We start from the raw sequence: 23,603 nt of genomic DNA on the forward strand, positions 1-23,603 counted from the left end.
GCTGCTTGATTAAAGACGTCGTTCAGTGGACATGAGGGAAACAAGTGAGAAAACAGAAATAGACTCTGAACTCTGTTAGTCTGAGTCGAGGTGGCGAGAGACACGTTCTCCCTGTGAGGGTAACAGCGGCAGCAGCATCAGGACAGCCTCCCCTTGGCTGATCCGACCCCACGGTCAGCTCTTCTCTTAGCAGCATTCAGGGTATTTGTGCTCATGCTGTAGGCTGTCTCTCTGGGACGGCAGGGAGACTCCTCTTCCATCCTGGGTCCCACTTCTGGCTTTTCTGTGTCCTCTGTCTCCACTGTCATTAGCCTACAGCAGCCTCGAGCAGGCTGTCTCACAGGTGAGTGTACAGAAGAGAACAGGACTTAAATGAGTAAAAGCATTTTTGAAAGCTCGTGACGGTAACGGCATTGTAACCTGTATAAACACATCTTGGAAGCACATTGGCATCCGGCACAGTGTGGTCCAGTTGTGGTTGACCCCATCACCGCCGGCATTGAATTCCTGCCAAGGAAAGAAAGGTAGAGACAGGTGGGCAGGCTCCGGGAAGGGTGGATCTTCTCGGATTTCTCTAACATCTTTTTCTCCCTCTTCTTTTGAAAATCTTGAAAGTTTTCGTTCACAACTTTTCTGTTGAAGGTTTTCCTGTTTTAAAAAGTGGAACATGGAATTGTCTCATCCTCTTCTTCCTTCTCTGCGTCTCACGTGGAAATGTTTTCACTATTCTCCCTTTATTCTTTTTCACTTTCTTACCTACATTATTTTCTTAACACACCAGGCATTGCACTAAAGCTCTTTTAAATGAACTCTAGACGTATGTTTGTTTGTGTGTGTGTGTGTGTGTGTGTGTGTGTGCACGCTCTAATATGGAAGGTTTCCTGTCTTTACAATGTATTCCACTGACCCAAGTTTTCCAAAGGACCTGCCAGTCTGGGTCCAGTGAAGTCTGCTTGGAAATGTACAATGTGGTCCTGTCCCGAGCGCACAGCATTATGGGTAAAATGTCATTAAATTAGGGTCCTTAACTGGATCCAGAAGCTTACAGAGTCCCATTGTAGCTCTGTGCAACTTTGGCTTGTTTTCAGGTCGTCAGAGGGGCTCCGTGGTTAGGGAGCGCTTCTGGTGGATTCAGGGGGGTCTATGACGTAACTTCAAGCGAAATTATTTGTTCCTTTGATTTTCAGTGTCCATTATAACTGAATTTTTTCTCTATGCTTTTCATATGTATTTATTTAGTAAATAAAGTACCTTAAGCTTTGGTACCTTTCTTGTGCTGGTTTCTCATCCCTTAACTGTGTTCGTTCATCCACTCATTTGCTGAGCCCTTAGTGTCAAAGCACTGCACAAAAGCAAAGGCCGGGCCCCCTTACTGCAGATCGTGACACAGAGCATTATGCAATCCTGTATCTTTCCGTTTCAATTGTTACCACATTTCGTAGTTACGCACTCCTGCGGTGGCCCCTCAGGAGACGGAGAGCCACCAGCAGTCAGGGCTGACGCCTGCTTTCCTCCGCGGTGTGTCCCCCAGTGCTGGGCACACGTGGGTAGATGAAAGGTTCCGGGGCAACGCTCGTTGAATGAAGACATCTTTGTGTCACTTCAGAGAGCCCAGTGCCTGAACCGGGGTCCACCTCGTATCTGTGGTGATTAAGTAATCACCCGGAATTTGAGTGCTCGACTCGGTCCTGTGGAATGTGGAGATGGATAGAAACAAAAAACAGGGTGCGACCCTCCAGCTTGGTGAGCTTGTAATGCAATAGATGGGGAGAGAGGCCCGTGCCTGAAACCGCTCAGTTTTCAAGTGCCGTGGGCGGTGATAAATAGGGAGGGGCGTGCGCAGCAGGCACGGAAGGTTTGTCAGGGGCGGTGAGGCTGCAGGAGGACGTGGCGGGCAGGAGAGTTAATGAGGCGACAGTTCAGGACCAGCTGAAGAACAGAAAGAGCGTGCACGGAGGGTCAGCCACGTGGTGCAGGGCCGACCGGGGGTAACGTGCGGAGTTTCCAAGTTGCAAGGTGGCCTCCCAGTGCCTCTTTCTTAAAATCAGGGCTTGAGGGAGAGAGGGCTTACAGCTCTTGGTTTGTACTGGGGAAGGGGGTTTTGAAAAGGAAAAAGGGCAGTTCTGGGTGTAATGGTGGCCTCCGAACCCTGGCTTTGTAGCACAGGATGCCTGTGTGTGTGTGTGTGTGTGTGTATGGGGGACCCAGGAACTGGGGATCTGGGGATGGAGGGGAAGGGGAGTGAAGATGGCACCAGGCAAGATTCTGAAGGAAACTGCACACGGTAGCTAAGCACGCCTTTTTCTAGAAGAGGAAGCAGCGTATGTCAGCCAAGCTGCATCGTGACTGAGGGACTTCATGAGGAGCAAAATGATGATTGCTGGGGCAGAAGGGGTCCCAGGGAGGGGCCTTCCCTTGCCCACCGCAGGGGTGTGGGTGGGCTGCAGCAGGGCTCCGCAAGACAGTCCCCAGCATGTTCCCAGGGCATCTCTCAGGAGCCACAAAGTAAGGAGCAACAACTGTGGGGAGTTAATCTGTCTAGTAGCTGCTGCACTGCCTCCCTCACAGAGCTGAGAATCAGAGCCAGCTATCTGGGTAAGGAAGGGAGGGCAGTGTGGCAGGAGACCCTGGATTTCAGTTGAATTCTTGGTATGAGCTTTTCCGCTCTTTGGAGACGCTGTTCCTAATGATGCTAGGCTTGGGTTGGGAGGACTTTGATGGAAAGAGCCTCCTATTCTGTACTGTTGACTTAAAAATAAATAGCTTCAGCCTGCAAGGAAGTGAGGCGCAAGTTCAACAGCCCATGTGGAACTGAATTTGGCCAACAAGCACCTGAGTGAGGGTAGAAGCAGGCCTCCCCGAACTGAGCCTCCAGATGGACTGCAGCCTCTGCCAGCACCCTGACTCCCTGACTGCACCCTCATGGGGGACCTGGAACCACCGGCACCAGCTGTGCCACATCCAGATTCCTGGCCCGCAGAAGCTGTGAGATAAGAATTATTTTTTGTACACTGCTAGGTTTTGGAGTAATTTGTTGCACACAAGTAAATAACTAATAGAAATTGTTCAGTGTACGACGCAGTCTTATGTTCTGGAGATTTCTACGATCAGATGATGAGGTCTTAGAAGCCAAAAAAAAGGTACACAGGCAATTCTCATATTAGAAAAACTGTACTAAATATTAAAGAAATAGAAGGACCCTGTCTCACGGAAGTAGAGATTGGAAAGTTTATTAATCAATCTGTAGTTAAATCGGGTTCTTGATATGTCTTTTCCCTTTGAAAAGCTCACGGCAGGCTTAGTTCACCTTTCCTGTTAGAGCTGTATCACTCATGTTTATGTCAGAGACTATTTAAAAACTAGATCTGAAATTCAGAGAAAATCATGAAATCGTGACTATAACCATGAAAAAGGCAGAACTGTGTATGAGCGCACAGTTCCAGGCTGACACAGCATGAATAGGTAGGGACCTTGCTCTGCCCCGCTGTTACCTGCCCTTCTACATGACTCCCTTTAAAGAAAGTACGTTCTTAGTTGCAAGCCTGGTTTCTCCATCTCCCCCCACTTCTGCCTTCGAACACAATAAGGCATTCCTAAGACGCACATCTTGTGCGGTCCCGAATCAAAACATCCAGCTTGTTCGTGTAAACTCTGATCCCCAGCCAGTGTTGACGGTAGATTTATAATCCCACCTATCAGAAAGTCAAAATTCTGTTTCCCATTCATCCTAATAAAGCAGCAGGAGTTTCCTGGAGGGAAGGGTGAGCAGCCTAATTATTCGCAGCTGGAGAGGAGAGGCTGGTTCCAGCGATGAGAGGGTTTTTTTTTTTAACTCTTTCCGTCCCAGTTTCTCTCTTGGTCTTTCAGAGAGGCATCGGGCTCCAAGAATGAGTAACAGAGAATATTCAGATTTTCCTGATAATGATGATCTGTCCGTACTCTGGCAAGACTGTGAGATGCTGATTTGGATTTGACTGCATGGTGCCGATTCACTTGAATTCTATGTTTCAGGCAGGAGTGTGGGTGCTCAAGTGTCACTGTGTTTAGCGGGTAAAGGGAGGTCAGTCAAATGAGATCCTGGAACGGCTGAAGAACAAACATCTCTCCCCGGTGCCCCACGAAGTTCTTCTACAACTTAGAAGCATGAGAAGAAAGAGGCCCCTTTACTTGTGAACGTCTCTGGAGGCGTTGTGGGACACATATGCCAGATTATTTGTGAAGGTGGCTGCGTAGGCACTGTACCCCTTAAATATTAGAGAAGGTTTACAGTTCCCCATCACTGTCGTCATCCTCAGACACTGTCTGAGATGTGGGAGGATGCGGCGGTGGAGAGAGAGAGGCTTACCTACAGCAGAACCCAGGGAGGCAGGACAGAGGCGTTCACAGGAAGGTAGAAGACCTGTCCTATCGGGGCCGTGCCGAGTTCTCAGTGATGGGGAAGAAGTGGAACCCACCCAGTGCGTAGTAGGCGGGACCTGCACCCAGACTGGGGACCACGCGACTGTGTTCTTGGTTTCTTCCATTTCTTCCTTCATTCATTTGACAAATACATGGTGGGAACCTACCACCTGCCAGGCATTGCTCATGCTTCTGGAAATAAATTGGTAAACAAAGTTGGTGAAGTCTCCTGCTTACATGGAACTTCTTGTTCTATTTTTTTATGGTGAAAGTGTGTGGTTTCTAAGAAAACTTAAAGCGCACTTCTGTAGACTTTCATGGTTTTCAGAAATCCTTTTACATCTTCTCATTTCATTTTAAACGAGTAAGATTTCTTCTGTGCCAGTTATTAATAAAGCTGTTTTAAGTTCTTTAAGTCTATTCTAATGCAAATTAGAAATAAGGAAATTCAAACACTTAAAAATAAGTAATATTAGTTTGCACAAAATACCTTCTGCATATATTAAGGGTCTTCTTTCTCTTTTTACCATCCTATCCAACCGCAGAAGAACTTAACTATCTAACCTGCCATGTTAATGATCCTAGGGAAACACTAAGATATGTATTTTTTTAATCTTAAAAAATTAAAGCTATAGGTTGATGAAACATAATAACTTTTCAGCCTTTTTAATAAGAAAAGTAAACAGGCAAACAAAAATTATAAATTTTAGCACTGATGGTTCATTTATTTTTTAAATGTTTTATCTATTTAATTATTGTATTATTTATTATTTTTTTATTTTGGCAGTGGGGTGGGGAGAATTAATTAGGTTTATTTATTTTTAGAGGAGGTACCAGGGATTGAACCCAGAACCTTATGCCTGCTAAGCATGCACTATACTGTCCCCCCCATTTATTTATTTTAACCTTCTGTCTCAATGTGCGTTGTATTTGAATCATTTAAATGGAATCAGCTGAATACATTTGAAAAGTGTTTGAATTGGGAAGGGATCACATGCTCATCTTTGGCAAAAAAAGACTGAGGCAGAAGCTCTAACAGAAAGTTAATACCCACTTCTTTTTCTTTCAGGTTTTTTTTTAGAAATGTGTTTTATGGGAAGATTCATGGTCATGCAAGTAGTGACGCGGTGTGGTGTAACTGGGGGAAAAGAGAGTAGTAACACTGGTGTCGGCGGGGTTGCCTCAGATCTGTATGGACCAAAAGATTTCTTCTGATTTTCTTTGGCGTTTCTAATTATCTTTAAAAGTTTAGATGCAAACGTTTAGAAATGTGTTACAATATTGTCATATTTCCTAATGTGCAGGTAGGGTAAGTCGGGGTTGACTATTTTTGAGTTCTAGTTGCATCCAGAAGTTAGGTTTAAAAAGCTGTTGGCTCCTTTTAAAAACATTTAGTAACATGTTATCCTTTTGTTCTCTTCCCCATCAAGGCAGCAGAACTGTTTGTTTTTGGTGCGGGGTGGGCAGTGGGCAGTAATCAGGTTTGTTTAGTTACTTATTTTTAAGGGCAGTGCTGGGGATTGAACCCGGGACCTTGTGCTTGGTGGGCACGCACTCTACCACTGAGCTATACCCTCCCCCTGCAAGGCAGTGGGAATCTGTACTCATGTGAATGGCAGTGACTCGGATCTGGATGCTTGTGACTGGCCATGTCCTTTCCCCAAACACAAGCTAATGCTCATGTAAAAGACTGAGAGAGGGGTGCTTCTGATACTGAAGGCTGTGATAAAACATCAAGAGAAAGAGCCAGGTTTCTTTTTATATTGTTCCACAGTTAATTAAAATACTTTATTTCAGTCCAAGATGTATTTAGATATGCCTCCTTGGAAAAACACTGTTGGAAAGTTACAGAAACCGTGGATAATAACTGTTATTAATCAAAAGGGAAAAAATGAAAAAAAAAATGCAACTCAAAACAGGGCAGACTAATATGCAGCTGGCTCAGGCTTCAGTGAATTAGATTTATTTCAGTCACGGAAAAGCTCGCTTTATATTTTCCCTCCTGGGGAAATGCCATCACAAAATCTACTACCAGAATTTAGGTTGAACACACAGGTTAAAAAAAAAACAAAACAGGTTGGGGGTACTATTTTCCCAGTCAAAAGTTAATCAGGAGGGTGGCAAAGCTGCTTCATTTTAATGTGAATATTGTCAAAGTTCTTTAAAAGACTTTAAAATTCATCTTTAGATTATGTAGTGGAATGAGTAGAATGGTGGTTCCCTATAAAATGTGTCCTCATTCACATCCCTGGGAGCTGTGAATGGGACTCTATTTATGAAAAGGGTCTTTGCAAATGTTACTAAGAGATCTTGAGATGTGGCCATCTCGGATTACCCAGGTGGTCCCCCAATCCAGTGATAAGTGTCCTCATAAGAGACAGACGAGGGGAAGGCACCATGAGATTGGAGTGACAGAGCTGGGAGGGATGTAGTCAGAAGCCAGAGAAGACCGGTAATGATGGCAGCTCCCAGAAGTTGGAAGATACAGGATGGATTCTCCCCAAGAGCCTCCAGAGAGTGTGGCCCTGCCAGCACCCCCATTTCAGACTCCTGGCCTCAAGAAATGTGACAGGGTAAGTATCTGTGGCTTTAAGCCAGCAAGTCCGTGGTGATTTGTTGCAGCGGTCACAGGACACTCCTACATACAGGGTTAACCAAGATTCACTGGGTAGCAATGGTGTGTCAGTTGTGATCCAAGCCATTGGGAATGCTGCTTCTGCCTGCAAGAAGCTTACACAGTAGAGTGAGTCGGATGTGGGGTGGACCGTTACAGTACAACGTGAAAAGATTTATTACAGAGGTTTGTAGATATATATGAACAGTGAAAACGCAGAAAGAATACCAACTTTTTTTTTTCCTGAAAAATGCCAAATTTAGGTCATCTGCAACCAATAATTTATAAATGAAAGCATTTTTGTCAAATAAGGTATTTTTAATACATCTATTAAAATATTAAAAAGATGCAGTCAATAGCCTAAAGCCTTGAATTTGATGAATTTATAAGCTGGAGTATATATACTACATGATGGGGATATTTCAGTCTGCTCTATAAATAATAAGGAAACTCAAGTATACCCTCCAACATGCCATAAGTCTGCCTGGGCATAAACCTTTTCCAACTCAGGCTGTCAGGGTTTCTTTTTTTTTTTTTTCCATGAAAACAGATCTCTAATTTTACAATGGTGTTCACTGAAAAGATACTTGTCATAGTAATATTTGTCATTGCCATATAAAAATGATGTACTCAGGGTATTTTTAAAGTGCTATTGAGGCATAATTTATACAGTGTAGAATTCACCTATTTAAGCATACATTCGTCTTTTAAACAAATTTGTAGAGCTGTGTGAACATTACTACAATCCAGTTGCAGAACAGCCCCGCCACCCCAAAATACCCCTTGTGTTAGTTTGCAGTCAGTTCTGATCCCCGATTCCAGCCCCAGGCACCCACTCATCTTTCTGCCTTTGTAGATTTAACCTTTTCTAGACATTTTCTATAAATATAATAATAAAACAAGTATTCTTTTGCATCAGACTTCTTTAACTTAGCATAATGTTTTTGAGGTTTATGCGTGTAATAGCATATATCATTAGTTCATTAATTTTTATTGCTGAATAGTATTCAGTTGTGTTTTGTTTATAAATGGCTTGTTTATCCATTCACCAGTTAGTGGACATTTGGATGATTTCATTTTGGGCCGTTATGAATAATCATGCTTATACATTTGCACATGGATATTTGTGTGGACGTATGTTTTTTATTTTTATTTTGATTTTTTGGAGGAGTGGATAAATACCTAGGAGGAGAATTGCTGGATTATATAGTAAGTTCAGGTTTTCGTTTTTACAAAACTGTTTTACAAACTGACTGTACCAGTTTACATTTCCCACCAGTAATGTAAGAAGATGCCAGTTATTCTACATCTTTACCAATATTCCTTATTGTCTGTCTTTTTGATTATGGCCGTCCTAGTAGGGGTGAAATGGTATCTCATTTTGACTAATGAATGATGGTGTTGACTGTACCTAAAGCTTTTCAGGTTAACTATGGCCCTTAACTCCTGTTGTTGGTCTTCAAGACTCAATCATACATTTTTTTTTCCTAACCAAGAATGGCACAGAACACACAATAGGAAAAGGAAAAAGTTATCGGAGGAATTTAAAAATGAACTAAAAAGGATGTGAAGGAAAGAAATGATAATAAAGTGGATGCATGATTATGGGAAAGGGGAGAGAAGTAAGAGCTTATTAAAAAGAAAAAACTGTTGTTTGGAAAGCCAAATCATATTATAATGCTATCAATGAAAATAAAAAAAAAATGAGTGGGATATACACTACTGTATATAAAATAGATAAATAACAAGGACCTACTGTGTAGCACAGGGAACTATATCCAATATTTTGTAATAACCTATAATGGAAAACAATCCGAAAAAATATATATAACTGAATCCCTTTGCTGTACACCTGGAACTATATAACATCGTAAATCAACTACACTCCAATTAAAAAAAATGAGTACATTACAATCATTGGTAATGATTTGAACATCCTCTGTCTAGAATAACGACAGTGTCATTAATTTAAATCCAAATGTACTCATGAACTAAGAGTACTTTTGAGTTATTTTCTATTATACTTGTCTAGTCTCTGCAAAAAAGAGCACATTCTCATTTATTCATCGTTTCTTTCTTTGATTTGTTGAGGTCTTCTGTTAAGCCCTTTCCCTTAGTGACTTGTCACCTTCTGGACAGTGTCAGGCCATCTGTGGTCATTGGTGTCCATCCGAGCCTCATAGTGTTGGGTCCAAATCATCTGGAATTTCATGTCTTCCTTCCCACTAACACCCTTGCATGTGTGCCGCCCACTCACTCTTGTATGTTCTCTGTTTCTGCTGCCTTCATCATAGACTCGAGTACCTGATTTGGGGGGTGTCGGGTTTTGTTTCACTTTGGGGCTCAGAAGGCGTTAACACATAACAACACATAATCATCATGTCTTATGAAACCTGCTGAGGCTTTTCCCCTGGGAATCCTGATACCCGAATGATTGCAGATAGTTTCCTCAGTTTGGGCTTCAAGGGGTGGTCAGTTGAACAGTTGTGGTAAAGAGTCCAAAACATAAGAGTTTTTATCTCAAGCCAGTTATTTAATCCTGGTCTCAAAGGGTAAAGATTTTTCCAAAATGGAAGAGTTTGAGGACTGGTATGAGTTCTTCTTTGTATGTTTGGTAGAATTCCCTAGTGAAGCCGTCCGGTCCTGGACTTTTATTTGTAGGAAGGTTTTTTTTATGGCTAATTTGATTTCATTTCTAGTGATCAGTTTGTTCAGGTGGTTAGTTTCTTCTTGATTCAGTCTTGGTGGACTGTATGTTTCCAGAAACTTGTCCATCGCCTCTAGGTTATCCATTTTGCTTCCATATAGTTTTTCATGATATTCTCATATGATATTCTGTATTTCTATGTTATTTGTTGTAGTTTCTCCATTTCCCTTTCTTATTTTCCTTATTTGTGCTCTCTCTTTTTTCTTCTTTGTGAGTTTGGCCAGAGGTTTGTCGATTTTATGTACTCTTTCAAAAAACCAGCTTTTGGTTTGACTGATTTTTTTCTATTGTTTTTTAAAATGTAGTAGAATAAAATGTATATTCACATTTGAAAGATTTTCTTAAAAAACTCAAAGAAAAGGAAAACAGACATATTTAGTGTTTAATTCTGTTTATCACCAAATTAATGTGTGTATATATATGTGAGCTGTGAAGATCAAATACTTTTGACTATAGTTTTAGTAAACAGACCAGAACTTACATATATAAATGTGTCATATTTTGAAAATGAATGATCTTGACTATAAATATATTTCGTCCATTTTGCAATTCCTTAGTCTTATTTTGGGTTTTCTATCAATTCCAGTTTATGAACCAAATTAAAAAAAAAACTGGTCTCATTACTTTATTGTCACACCTCATATATAAGATGCAAAAGCAATATGCCTTAGTAATTGAGATTATAAATAAATTGAGATTCCTATCTCATAGATTGCCTGGTGCTTGGTTCAGCCTGTTTTGAGATGCGAACACATTTTCCTTCCTTCTCGTCTCGTAAGAAAAGCAATCTGTTTATAACAAAGAATGCACTGATTGCATCAGTTACTGCTGAGTCCATTACTCGCTCTACTAGAATTTAGCATGAAGCCCTTTTTGCCATCTATTACCAAAAAATTCTCTTAAGAGGCGATGAGCTGAGTCAGCATGTGTTGTGACGATAGTCACTTTAGCAAATTGTCTTATGGGAGGGATTGGTTTCAAAAGATGTGCATTCATTCCATTATCTATTGATTATCAAACAGGGCCAACACCGATGTATGTGGGTGTGAATATGGCTGTTGGGAGATGCAGCCTTGTTCTGGTGAAACACTTGGTTAAATATGCAAGGATCTGTCCTGTCATAATCAGCAACACTTTAAAGAACACACGGTTGTTGCTGTGTGACAGAGATGTGACAGTTCAGGCCAGGCAGCGCCACTTACCTTGGCAGCTGAGCTGAGCCCGCCGTTGGTGACCGAATGGCTTCTGGAGAGAGCGGATGAGAGAGGACAGATTACAGGAACACAGGAGGGGGTACATTTCCTTGCTCATTCATTATAACAACCCTGGAAGATAATTATCATTGATTTTAAAACATCCAGACTTGCATCGTAAATTTAAGTTTTCAGAATTCAGGGAAGTCTTAAAAAATCTCTGTGCCTTAGTTGTCTCAACTCTGTGTTTTGTAAAAGTTATTAAAGTTAAACAAGGTAGAGATGAAGTTCAGGGTCCAGAGCCAGCCACGTTGTATGTATATTCCTAAAAAAGGGTATATTTGGTAGACGTTCAGCTTCTATATATTGAGACACACACGCACACATCGTGGTTTAAATAAAATGGTACCTTATTTTTCTCACGTTTAAATTAAGCCCAGAAATAGGCAGCATATGACTGGTACCAAAGCTCCAAACAATGGTCTGGTTCTCTTTGTTCTGCCAAGTTTTCTCAGGTGCTCTGTTTTTTGACTGCTAGGATATGTGCTCACACTTGTGATCTAAAATAGTTGCTAGCAGTCTGGCTGTTAGATCCAAGTTCAAGGAGACAAGATTGCAGTAGGAGGCAGATAGAGTTCGTCTCCACTCTTCATGAAGATTTCCCAGTAGGTCCCCTGACGTTTGTGCTCGTGTCTTACCAGTCACATGCCACACATAGCCATAAGGCGGGACGGGAAATGTTTATCTTTTAGTTGTTCAGCAGTGAGTCCAGCTGAAATTAGTCTGTTACTAAAAAAATGGGGAGAATAGGTATTTGGAGGAAAGTGTACAATCTGTCATAAAATAGAACTTACTTTCTTGGGTTTTTTACTTAGCAGCTTCGTCAAGTTATTGGGTCTTCGTTGTCTCATCTATGAAATGAGAAGACTCCTAACCCCAAAGAGTTGTTATGAGCAGGTGATAAAGGAGGTGATATGTGCAGAGCACCGCTGGGTCGCGGCTCTAACCCATCACTGGTGGCTCTTGGCTTTGGGAAGGCCTGGTCTTGGAGTGTCCTGACTGAGGGCCCATACTGGCTGGGTGGGGACGTGGATACCTGCCTTGTGGAGGACTTGCACCTCTCGGACTGCCTATGGTGTCAAGGATGGCACCGGGGACTGGCATATGGCTGGACTCTTCCCCAATGGGGAGCAGATGTCTGGCAACCTCCTTTTTGGGGTTGCCAAAGACCCACAATTCTTGGTAGAATCAGAAAGGTGGAGGGAGTTTCAAGAGTGTGAAATGGGCCTTGCCACCAGTTGTTCTAATTTAATTTGAGAAATAAAGGTATAGGTCATTACTTAGTCTTGAGATGTTTATGCAGAGAGAAGGGAAGACATTTGAGAACTCTGTGGATTTGCTGGTTAGCCCTGAGTTGCTTTTAAAAGCTATTGACCATCCTTAAATATTCCAGTCCCTGCTGCTATGCATTCCGGAGCACTTCCGATGGAGTTGCCCTAGCGACAGGCAGCGTCATCACAAATCCGCACCTGCAGTCGCGGGAAGCCTGTCATGAAGTGTTTGACTAGGAGCTCATATTTGAAACCAAAGTTTATCTTCTTTGTTTCTGGAATGTTTCCTTAGTTGGCAGTTGTCTCCTTATACCACAGTTTCAGATTTTCCAGTTTTTCTCTGAAAGGTCCAAAGACATTCATAGGTCGCTGCACATATGCTTTGTAACTCAGATTGTAAACTGTTCTATTTTGACAAACTTAAAATTTTCAGGAAGAGTGCACTCCATATGTACTTCATCCACATCCCTCAGATAAATAATATTTCACTCCACTTACTATATCACTTTATATCTAATTTTTTCCTGAGGCTTTGTAAAGTACCCCCTCACACACACACACTAGGTATCTCTCTGTATCTTCCCTGAAAACCAGGTGGTGTGGACTGAATCATACCCCCCTCCCACTCCCCCACCAAATGCAAGTGTTGATGCCCTGACCCCTAATGTGATAGTATTTGGAGATAAGACCTTTAGGGATATAATTAAGGTTAAAGGAGACCATAAGGATGGGCCCTGACTCTTACTGGAATGATGTCCTAAGAACAGAAAAAGACACCAGAGAACTCATTCTCTCTCCAGCTACACAGAGGACAGAGAGAGAGAGAGAGAGAGAGAGAGAGAGAGAGAGAGAGAGAGAGAGCAGCTGTCTGCAAGCCAGGAAGAGACGTCTCACTAGACACCAGTCCTGTTAGCACCTTGATCTTGGACTTCTAGCCTCCAGAACTGTGAGAAAAGCAATTTCTATGGTTTAAACCACCCAGTCTGTGGCTTTTTTGTTACAGCATCCCTTGCTGACTAATACATAAAGATATTCCTTCCCCAAAACCATTGCACAATGATCGAAATCAGTGACTTAATGTTAAAGATATACTGTTCTCTGAGCTACAGACCTAACTCAGGCGTTATCAATTGCCCTAATGACGTCTTCTTTCGAGAAAGAAGTCCCAGGCCCTGTGTTGCATTCCCTTGCCACGCCTCTTAGCCTCCTTTCATCTAGAACCGTTCGCCGGTCTTTCTTCCTCTTCACGACATTGAGACTTTTTATAAGTACAAGACCAGTCTTTTTGTAAAATGTTCCTCACTCTGCGTTTGTCTGCTATCTTCTCATGGTTAGATTCAGGTTAGGTACTGACAAGAATACAGCGGGAATCATGTTGTGTCCTTCTCAGTGCTTTGTGTCAGGAGGCACATGGTGTCAGTTTGTCTCATTACTGATGTTAACTTTGATCATTTAATTAAGGTGGTTTCTACCAGGTTCCTCTACTATGAACCTGCTGTTTCCCCTTTGTAATTAATAAATATATTGGGATATATCTTGAAACTGTTAATATGCTTTTACCCACTTGTTTTAGAACCTACTAATGTTTTCTTGCTTAATTCACTTACTACTATTATGGTTGCCAAATGGTGATTTTCTAATTCTGTCATCCATTATACCTTTATTTGTTGGCTTTCTACTGTTCAAAAGAGCTTTACCTTCTCCTCCATTTATTAATTAATTTATTTATGACAAAATAGACACATCTATATTAAAGTATGCTATAAGCTGTATTTTAATTCTGGTCATACCACATAAATTTGCCAAATTTGATGAAAATATGTCCATTTGTTTCATGTGATACAACAATAAAGGAAAAAATTTCAATTAATTTGTATAGAAATATGAATGTCAAAGCGGGAATGGATTCTGAGGGTCATGAACAAGGAAGAATCAAAGATGATTATCTGACTTGTAGGTGGGTGGAACAGGGAATCTGAGAGGAGAAGCTTCAGAGAGGAAAGAGATGAGTTGAAATTGTGAAGAGCCTGATCCAGGAAGAGATGGTTTGCTGTATGAAACTGAAGCTCAGGGAGGGGTGGTGCCTGGCAGGAGATACGGGTTGCAGAGCAGACGTGTGCCAGAGAAGGGAGAGCTACTTTTGCACATTTCTTCCCAAATCTGTCTTTAGTACCATCACGTGGGTGGCTTGAAATAAACCACAGAGGGAGTATTTACACCACATACATCAGCAAATGATACAAATCCAGTCTTTCCCTCCACTTCTCCTCGTCCCCACGGAAACCAGTTTACCAGAGGCATTGGTGTACATGTGACAGCTAAAATCCTGCAGGTGGATGAGATCATTTAGTGACTGTGCTTTATAAGAGAAGAAAATATGTTAATGAAAGAAATGTGGCGATGCTGTTATTGGGGGAGTGGAAGGAGAAAAGCCCCAGACGAGCTTCAGAAAAAATGGAGGGGATGTTTAGGGGGACCTGGAGGGCAAGGTTTTCAAAGACCCCAAGAGAAGAGAGATTTCTAAGAAAGAAGGTCTGATGCGCAGTGTCACGTACAGGCAAGGTGTCCTTGTGGGTAAGGGTTTTAGATTGTTTGGGGAACTTTAGTGGAAGTTTTAGTTTAGTGATTTGAGCAGATGGTGGATTGAGTTTAGTAAAGTTTAATAGCTGTTGAGTGATGAATGGATAATTGAGCTTTGGGGGCTGAGAAAAGGGAACAGTTTAAAAAAAAAAGGAAACCTTTTCTACTATATAACGTAGTCTACAGTTTCAAATCATAGTAAACACGGAGTGAAAGAATGGTTTGTTCATCTTCTACAGGTGCTGTGACCTACTTTGCTTACAAAGGAGGAGACTGATTTAGAAAGTTAGCATTTGCTTGATTTTAACCATAATATTGTGGCTGCCCGTCAATTTTGTTAGCATATATAGTGGGACACTTAAAAACAATTTTCAATACAGAATTGTACTCATTTACCAAGCTTCTCCATAATATTATTTGCTATATTTCCTACCAGACTTCTTTGTCTTTTCTTGTTGACAGTTATATTTTCAGTAGGAAATAATGCTCCTTAAAACAGTAAATTGAACTTTTAAAAATCAGTGGTCGGGTTTGTGAAAGTGTTTTTGAGAATCATTGGTATATAGAATGGGATTTTTTTCCTTTACCTTTTGCCTTTTTAAAAAAAACTAGTATGAATTTAGGTAGCACATGAAAGTGAATCTTTAAGCACAAGAATCTTCATGCACTGCATTTAATATTAGTTTGTTATTATGTCTTCTTGGAAAATTTTTCTTTTTAAAATAAATTGAGAAACAAGGGAGACTGTAGCATTGCATTTGAGCAGAGGAAGGCACCCAAGAAAAACTACATAAAAATAAATAGTCAGTTTTACAAAATGAAAAGACAACCAACAGACTGAGAGAAAATATTTACAAATGATAAGTGCTTAATTTCTAAAATATACAAATAGCTCATACGACTTAATATCAAAAAACAAACAACCCAATCAAAAAATGGGCAGAAGACTTAAACAGACATTTCTCCAAAGAAGACATATAGATGGAAAACAGGTATATGAAAAGATGCTCAATATCACTACTTATTAGAGAAATACAAATCAAAGCTACACTTGAGATATCACCTCACACCAGTCGAATGACCATCATCAAAAGGTCTACATAATAGTAAGTGCTGGAGAGAATGTGGAGAAAAAGGAACCCTCCTACACTGTTGGTGGGAATATAAATTGGTGCAGCCACTATGGAAAACAGTATGGAGGTTACTTAGAAAACTAAAAACAAAGTTGCCATGTGATCCTGCGATCCCATTCCTGTGTATGTATCTGGAAAGGATGAAAGCTGTTACTCAAAAAGATACATGAACCCCCAGTGTTCATAGGGGTACTATTTACAATAGCCAAGGCATGAAAACAACCTAAATGTCCATCAACAGATGACTGGATAAAGAAGAAGTGATACAATGGAATATTACTCAGCCATAAAAAAGAATGAAATAATGTCATTTGCAGCAACATGGATGGATCTAGAAATTATCATACCAAGTGAAGCAACTCAAAGAAAGACAAATACTATATGATAACATTTATAGGTGGAATCTAAAAAGTACTGCAAGCAAACTTATTTACAAAACAGAAACAGACTCACAGACATAGAAAACAAACTATGTTACCAAAGGGGAAGGGCAGGAGGGAGGGATAAATTGGGAATATGGGATTAACAGATGTACGCTACCATATATAAAATAGATGAACAATAAAGAGTTACTGTGTAGCATAGGGAACTATATTCAATATCTTGTAATCAACTAAAATGGAAAAGAATAGAAGAACGAATATAGATATGTACAAATATACATATAGAACTGCATCACCTTGCTGTACACTTTAACACAATATTGTAAATCGACTATACTTCAGTAATTAATAAATAAACAAGCAGGGCAGTTTTAGATTTTGGAATGTAGACTGTTTTGTCCTGTGCCTGGGAATTGGTTTTCTGAATCTTTGTGCCAACAGTATGGTCCTGGTTGGTTTATTTTGCTGCTGCAGAGTGATGTTCTTGATACCTAGTGAGGGAGATCCTTTCCTTGAGTTGCACTGAGCTTTATTCACGATATCTGTGAACCCAGTTTAGTTGTAAAACTAAAAATGTGTGTTGGGAAGATATGATCTTTTCATCCTGGGTCCAATCAGTCTTTTAAAAAAGTAGTTTCTCTTTATAACAAAAAGGAAAAAAAGCCTCGAGTTTTATTAAAAGTAGCATGGCATATCTGAACAGCAAGGGACTTGTTAGCGCAATTTCTATGTAACTATTGAGTTGGAAAATTCTCTGATGTTCACTATAACCAGTCATTTGCAATAACACTGTGAGGAAATAATGGAGATTGCTGACTGTGCGGGCTGCGGGGAGGGCACGCTTTGTGCTAAAGGCTCTCACTGTATTTTCTCCCTTAATCCTCGCGACTTAACAGCTCACAGCTAGGAAGCAGCAGAGTCAATAACTGAATCCAGGTCTATGCGATTCTGGAACCAGAGATGTTACACACCATTCACTCCTAGGTCTGATCAGCATGTCTTCAGAAGAGTGAGAAACCAGGTCAAAAAATAATTAAACAAATAAAACATTTCCCAGGACCCTTAGTCTTGAATTTCTTAACATCAGGAAATGAATCAGATGTGACTATGTTCCAATCAGTTTAGAACTAATGTAGGACTAAAAAGAAAGGCCGGGCATCTTTATCTTGTTATAATTGTTACCTTTAGATACAATATGTGTAGTCAAATGAGATAAACTACATGTTATTTCCTCCGATATGAGAAAATCTGGCTGAAATTATTTACTGTTCATTTTGCTTAAACTTTTAAGAGGTTGTAAACATTTGTGGTTCAAATTTTCTTTTTAGCCACTTTTTTCTCTAGTCAGTAGCAGTACAGCTGCTCTGGACATCGCAATATTCTACTCAGAAAGAGAATAAAAGTGGAAAATTGGGTGTTTATTTTTTTAAACTTTTTTTTATTGATTTATAATCATTTTACAATGTTGTGTCAAATTCCAGTGTTCAGCACAATTTTTCAGTTATATATGAACATATATATATATTCATTGTCACATTTTTTTCTCTGTGAGCTACCATATGATCTTGTATATATTTCCCTGTGCTATACAGTATAATCTTGCTTATCTATTCTACAATTTTGAAATCCCAGTCTATCTCTTCCCACCCCCTGCCCCCTTGGCAACCACAAGTCTCTATTCTATGTCTATGAGTCTATTTCTGTTTTGTATTTCTGCTTTGTGTGTGTGTGTGTGTGTGTGTGTGTGTGTGTTTTAGATTCCACATATGAGTGATCTCATATGGTATTTTTCTTTCTCTTTCTGGCTTACTTCACTTAGAATGACAGTCTCCAGGAGCATGCATGTTGCTGCAAATGATGTTATGCTGTCAGTTTTTATGGCTGAGTAGTATTCCATTGTATAAATATACCACGACTTCTTTATCCAGTCATCTGTTGATGGACATTTAGGCTGTTTCCATGTCTTGGCTACTGTAAATAGTGCTGCTATGAACATTGGGGTGCAGGTGTCATTTTGAAGTAGGGTTCCTTCTGGGTATATGCCCAGGAGCGGGAGTCCCTGGGTCATACGATAAGTCTATTCCTAGTCTTTTGAGGAATCTCCATACTGTTTTCCACAGTGGCTGCACCAAACTGCATTCCCACCAGCAGTGTGGGAGGGTTCCCTTTTCTCCACAGCCTCTCCAGCATTTGTCATTTGTGGACTTTTGAATGATGGCCATTCTGGCTGGTGTGACATGATACCTCATTGTAGTTTTGATTTGCATTTCTCTGATAATTAGTGATATTGAGCATTTTTTCATGTGCCTATTAATCACTTGTATGTCTTCCTTGGAGAATTGCTTGTTTAGGTCTTCTGCCCATTTTTGGATTGGGTTGTTTGGTTGTTTCTTATGAAGTCGTATGAGCTGCTTATATATTCTGGAGATCAAGCCTTTGTTGGTTTCATCATTTGCAAAAATTTTCTCCCATTCCATAGGTTGTCATTTTGTTTTACTTATGGTTTCCTTTGCTGTGCAGAAGCTTGTAAGTTTCATTAGGTCCCATTTGTTTATTCTTGCTTTTATTTCTATTGCTTGAGTAGACTGTTCTAGGAGAACATTTTTGAGATGAATGTCAGATACTGTTTTGCCTGTATTTTCTTCTAGGAGGTTTATTGTGTCTTGTCTTATGTTTAAGTCTTTGATCCATTTTGAGTTGATTTTTGTGTATGGTGTAAGGGAATGCTCTAGCTTCACTGCTTTACATGCTGCTGTCCAGTCTTCCCAACACCATTTGCTGAAGAGACAGTCTTTATTCCATTGTATATTCTTGCCTCCTTTGTCAAAGATGAGTTGACCAAAAGTTTGTGAAGGAAATTAAAGAAGACTTTAAAAAATGGAAAGATATCCCATGCTCCTGGATTGGAAGAATCAATATTGTTAAAATGGTCACACTGCCCAAGGCAATCTATAGGTTGAATGCAATCCCTATCCAATTACCCAGGACGTATTTCACAGAACTAGAACAAATCATAATAAAATTTTTATGGAACCATCAAAGACCTAGAATTGCCAAAGCATTACTGGGTGTTTATTTTTAACCATTCTGTCCCACCAGTGCTGGGTTTTTTCCCCCCTCTATTTAAAATGATAAAAACTAAGTAATTTTCAGTTTGCCTGTAAAGCTGCCCTGTTAATAAAAAAATCTCAATTCTTTAATAATTAGCAGAGGCTATTTGTAAGGTTTGCTTATTTCAGGCATGTTAAATTCTTTGTATTTCCTGTCTTTGGTTGGACTTTCTACTTTCCATGAACTTGAGTTACCTAAAAGAGAAGACTGTACAGTCCATTTAGCAGTGGTTTTCAGAAATAGCCTGGCAAGAGAGATCATGATTTAGTGTTTGTTTATGTTACACATAATTGGCTACAGGAGATTTATATAAATATATGTATATATATATATGGACATGTTTAGCTGTTGAGGTTTATGTGGAGTTTTGGTGAGTATAATTTAGGTTCAGAGTCCGAAGCTTTTCTTTAAATTACATCTCTCTGGTTTACAATAACAGTGTTTATCCCAATTTTCCACATCTTCCCTCTTCTATTTCTGTGGGCCTTCCATGAAGTTTCCGGATGCTTTTGGGAAGAGTGATATAAATAAGTTTGACTTTACTTCTTAAAAGTCAGAGTTCCCACTAATCTCGGATGTAAACTGGGCGATTGAATCCCATATCCGATACATTGAAGGAAGGAAGCCAGGAGTTCTGAAAATTCAGTTGCTGACAACAGAAACCAAATCTAGCTTTTAGTAACCTTTTGAAAATAAATAACTGCAGAGGCTGGACCTACGATTCTTTTAACACCTGTTCGTGCCTTGAGCTTAATATTCTTCATCGAGGCAGCAGGACATGGGGGAGAAAGACATGGGCTTCAGAACCAGATTAGACTGATTGTCTAAAACCTTTTTATTTTAAAATGCTTAAGAAATTCACAGGAAAATATAAAGATAGTACAGAGAGGTCCCTTTCTCCCTTACCCACTTCCCCCCAGAGATCACACTGCAAATAACTGTATTATGATCTGACATTGACCTTGGTACAAGGTGAGTGTATAGGTCTAAGCCATTTTATCGTATCTGTAGATTTGTAGAAGCGCCATTACAATCAAGTTGCTGAATTATTCTGTCAACACAAAGATGCTGCTGCCCCTTGTGGTCACACCCACCACCTACCCGGCCACCAACCCTAAACCCTGACACCCGCCAATCTGTTTTCCATCTCTATAATTTTGCCACTTTGGGAACGTTATATTAATAGAATCAGAGTATTTTAAGATTTTTTTTCCACCTAATGTGTTTGAGATCCTTCCAAGTTGGTATGTGTATCAATGGTTTGTTCCTTTTCATTGCTGTGTGGTGTCACTCAGGATGGATATACCATATGGACAAGAGTTTGTTTAAATTCACCTTTTGAGGGACTTTTTTTTTTTTCCAATTTTGGGCTGTTAGAAATAAAGTGGCTATGAACATTCATGTACAGGACACACGTGCCAACGTAAACTTTCATTTCTCTGGCGTAAATGCCCAGGAGTGCCATTAGTGGGTTGCAAGGTAAGTGTATGTTTAGATTTTGAAGAAACTGCCAAACTGCTTTGCGGACTGACTCTGCCACTTTATACTCCCTCCAGTGGTGGAGGAGAGATTCAGTTTCTCTGGGTCCTCCCCAGCATTTTGTATTGTCACTACTTTAATTATGAAGACAAAATTAAAAGAGATACACAATGTCAGTGTCCAGGGTAACCTCTATTAATGTTTTGGTACCGCCTTGGTCAGCTTGACTGTTACAGCAAACTGCCAGAGGCCCAGGTGGCTTAAGCAAAAGACATTTACTCCTTACAGCTCTCGGTACTGGGAAAGCCGAGATCAAGGTGCTGGCAGACCCAGTTCTTGGTGAGGGCTGTCTTCCTGATTTGCAGATGGTCACCTCCCTGTTCTGTCCTCACAAGACAGAAAGCAGACGGAGAAGCAGCTCTCCTGTCTCTTCTGATGAGGCCACTAATCCCATCATGAGGGCTGTACTCTCAGGACCTAATTTAATCACCTCCTAAAAGCCTCAGCTCCCAACACCATACACTGAAGATTAAGATTTCAACATAGGAAAGATCTTACGGTAGCTCACGGAGAAAAAAATGTGACAATGAATATATATATATGTTCATGTATAACTGAAAAATTGTGCTCTACACTGGAATTTGACACAACATTGTGAAATGATTATAAATCAATAAAAAATGTTAAAAAAAAGATTTCAACATACGAATTTTGGGGGATTACGAGCATGCAGGCAGTACCAGCTCACCATCTTTTGTTGTGCATATATATACACACACACAAACCACGTATACATAGCTATACATTTTAACAATTGGATTCTTATTATATAATGCTACTTGGTCATGCTCTACTTTTATTTAAGAATATATAATAATTATATAATATATATTATATAATATAATAATTACACACGTGTTTCAATATTCTTTTATTGAAATTATTGACATAATTTTAAAAGATTAAATGGTGTTATTCCCCTATATGGTTATGTTAAAATGTATTTAAGTATTCCTCTGTACTTAGATATTTAGATTGTTTCTGGTTTTTCACTAATATGGACACAATGCTTTCCATGTGTTTCTGATTTGATTGTGATTACTAAAGGTTGAGGAAGTGTTTTTAGGTTTTGATGCGTGATGCCAATGGCTATTCAGAAAAAAATGCAGAGGGTTATATAAACTTTCACTCCCAGGAGAAGGCCATGGTTTTGTCTGTCTCATGGAATCCATGCCAACATTGTATTCTATTATATATTTTTTTAATTTAGTATTTATAAATAATGAGACACTAATGCTCTTATGTAAATTCTTCCGAGTGTCTCAGCTTTGTTTTCAGAAGTTGAATTTGTAGATCTCCCCTGGCTTTTAGAGGCCACTTCTCACTACCGTTGGCATCTCTATGAAGGTAACAGTGGCTCACATGCAGGAGAAGTTTCTTTCTTGTTCACATGAAGTTTAAATAAATGTTCCTGGTGGAAAGGCAGCTCACCTCCACACTGTGATTCAGGGAACCAGGCTCCCTCTGTCTGGGGCTCTTAACAATGGCTTTAGGTCCCCATACTTATCTTCATCAAGCAGGGAGAGGAAAGTGCATGGACGTTCAAATGTCGCTGGGAGGTTCTATGAACCAGGCCTGGAAGTGGTACCTGTCCCTTCCACTCACCTTTCTGTGGCTAGAACTTAATCACATTGTCATCTCTGACTGGAAGTGAAGCAGAGAAGATATGTTCTCAGGAAGGAGAAGAAAACAGGGTCTGGGAGCAAGCCAGTCACTGCCACAGCATACTTGTCTGCGTGGTCTGCTTTTGCTTTAAGGATGAAAACTGGAATGTTGTGAATTGGAAACATTCGTTTTGGTTGCTCCGGAGCAATTTTTGTTTGTCTCTGATTTTTGCGTGTATAACCAGTAGTTGAAGTTGTTTAGTAGACGTTTCTGAGTGTTGCAGAAATAACGGGTTTGTTAAATTTGAGTGTAGTGATGGAAATAATCGTCTTTGGCAAATAAAAAATGAAATCATCCTATTGAGTGAAAATGGTTCACACACTACGGATTAATTCACATACCCTTTTGGACTGTCCGTGGTCCTGAGCGTATTTCATGGCACATTGTAAGTATGGGAGTAACTACAGGGTAAGTCTGTAACAGTGAATAGGTTCATTGGTACTGTTCACACGTGGTAAATACAAAAAACCAAAATCACAGGGCACAAAACAGGAAAAGGCTTATTCATGCTGCAGGTTTGATTTTACTTCTATTTGTGGTAACCTGGATCCTGAAATCCCTGAGACTGCCTACCTAAGAGACAGGAACACAGCAAAACTGGAGGCCAGTTAACACGTGCATACTGCTTTCTTGAAAGTAGCCGTGAAAATCCTAAGGACTGAGAAGAGCTGAGGATTTTAGGCAGATGGCTGTGGTTCCCAGTTTGTGCCTCTTATTCCCGCAGAAGGACCAGCGTTGGACCTTTGTGTGCACCTCATCTTGAGGGCCACGTGGAAATTGTATTTTTTGTTCCTCAATCAGATCATATGTAGATGAGGACAAGGTGTTTTTGTTTTTCACACGCGGTGGCACAGCAGCCAGCTCTGCCGGAAGTCGCTCACTGCCCAGCTGCCCACGCTGGCGCGGCCCAGCTGCTGGCTTCCTTCCAGCACGTCCAGGGGGAAATGCT

At 40.3% G+C, this 23,603-nt stretch overlaps 1 protein-coding gene and 1 long non-coding RNA gene across 4 annotated transcripts in view; one reads left to right on the top strand and one right to left on the bottom strand.

The window, feature by feature from the left end:
* LOC140691359 (uncharacterized) overlaps nt 1–11,036 on the bottom strand; it is a 43,473-nt gene extending 32,437 nt beyond the window's left edge. The window contains exon 1 of the long non-coding RNA XR_012066993.1: nt 10,922–11,036. This is a non-coding gene — a long non-coding RNA (uncharacterized lncRNA). The remainder of the gene's footprint in view (nt 1–10,921) is intronic.
* The window catches only part of TMTC1 (transmembrane O-mannosyltransferase targeting cadherins 1), a 233,656-nt gene that overhangs the window by 75,331 nt on the left and 134,722 nt on the right, over nt 1–23,603 (top strand). The window lies entirely within an intron of this gene.

Source organism: Vicugna pacos, chromosome 34, assembly GCF_048564905.1.
Source record: "Vicugna pacos chromosome 34, VicPac4, whole genome shotgun sequence".
In the NCBI taxonomy this organism is placed as follows: domain Eukaryota; kingdom Metazoa; phylum Chordata; class Mammalia; order Artiodactyla; family Camelidae; genus Vicugna; species Vicugna pacos.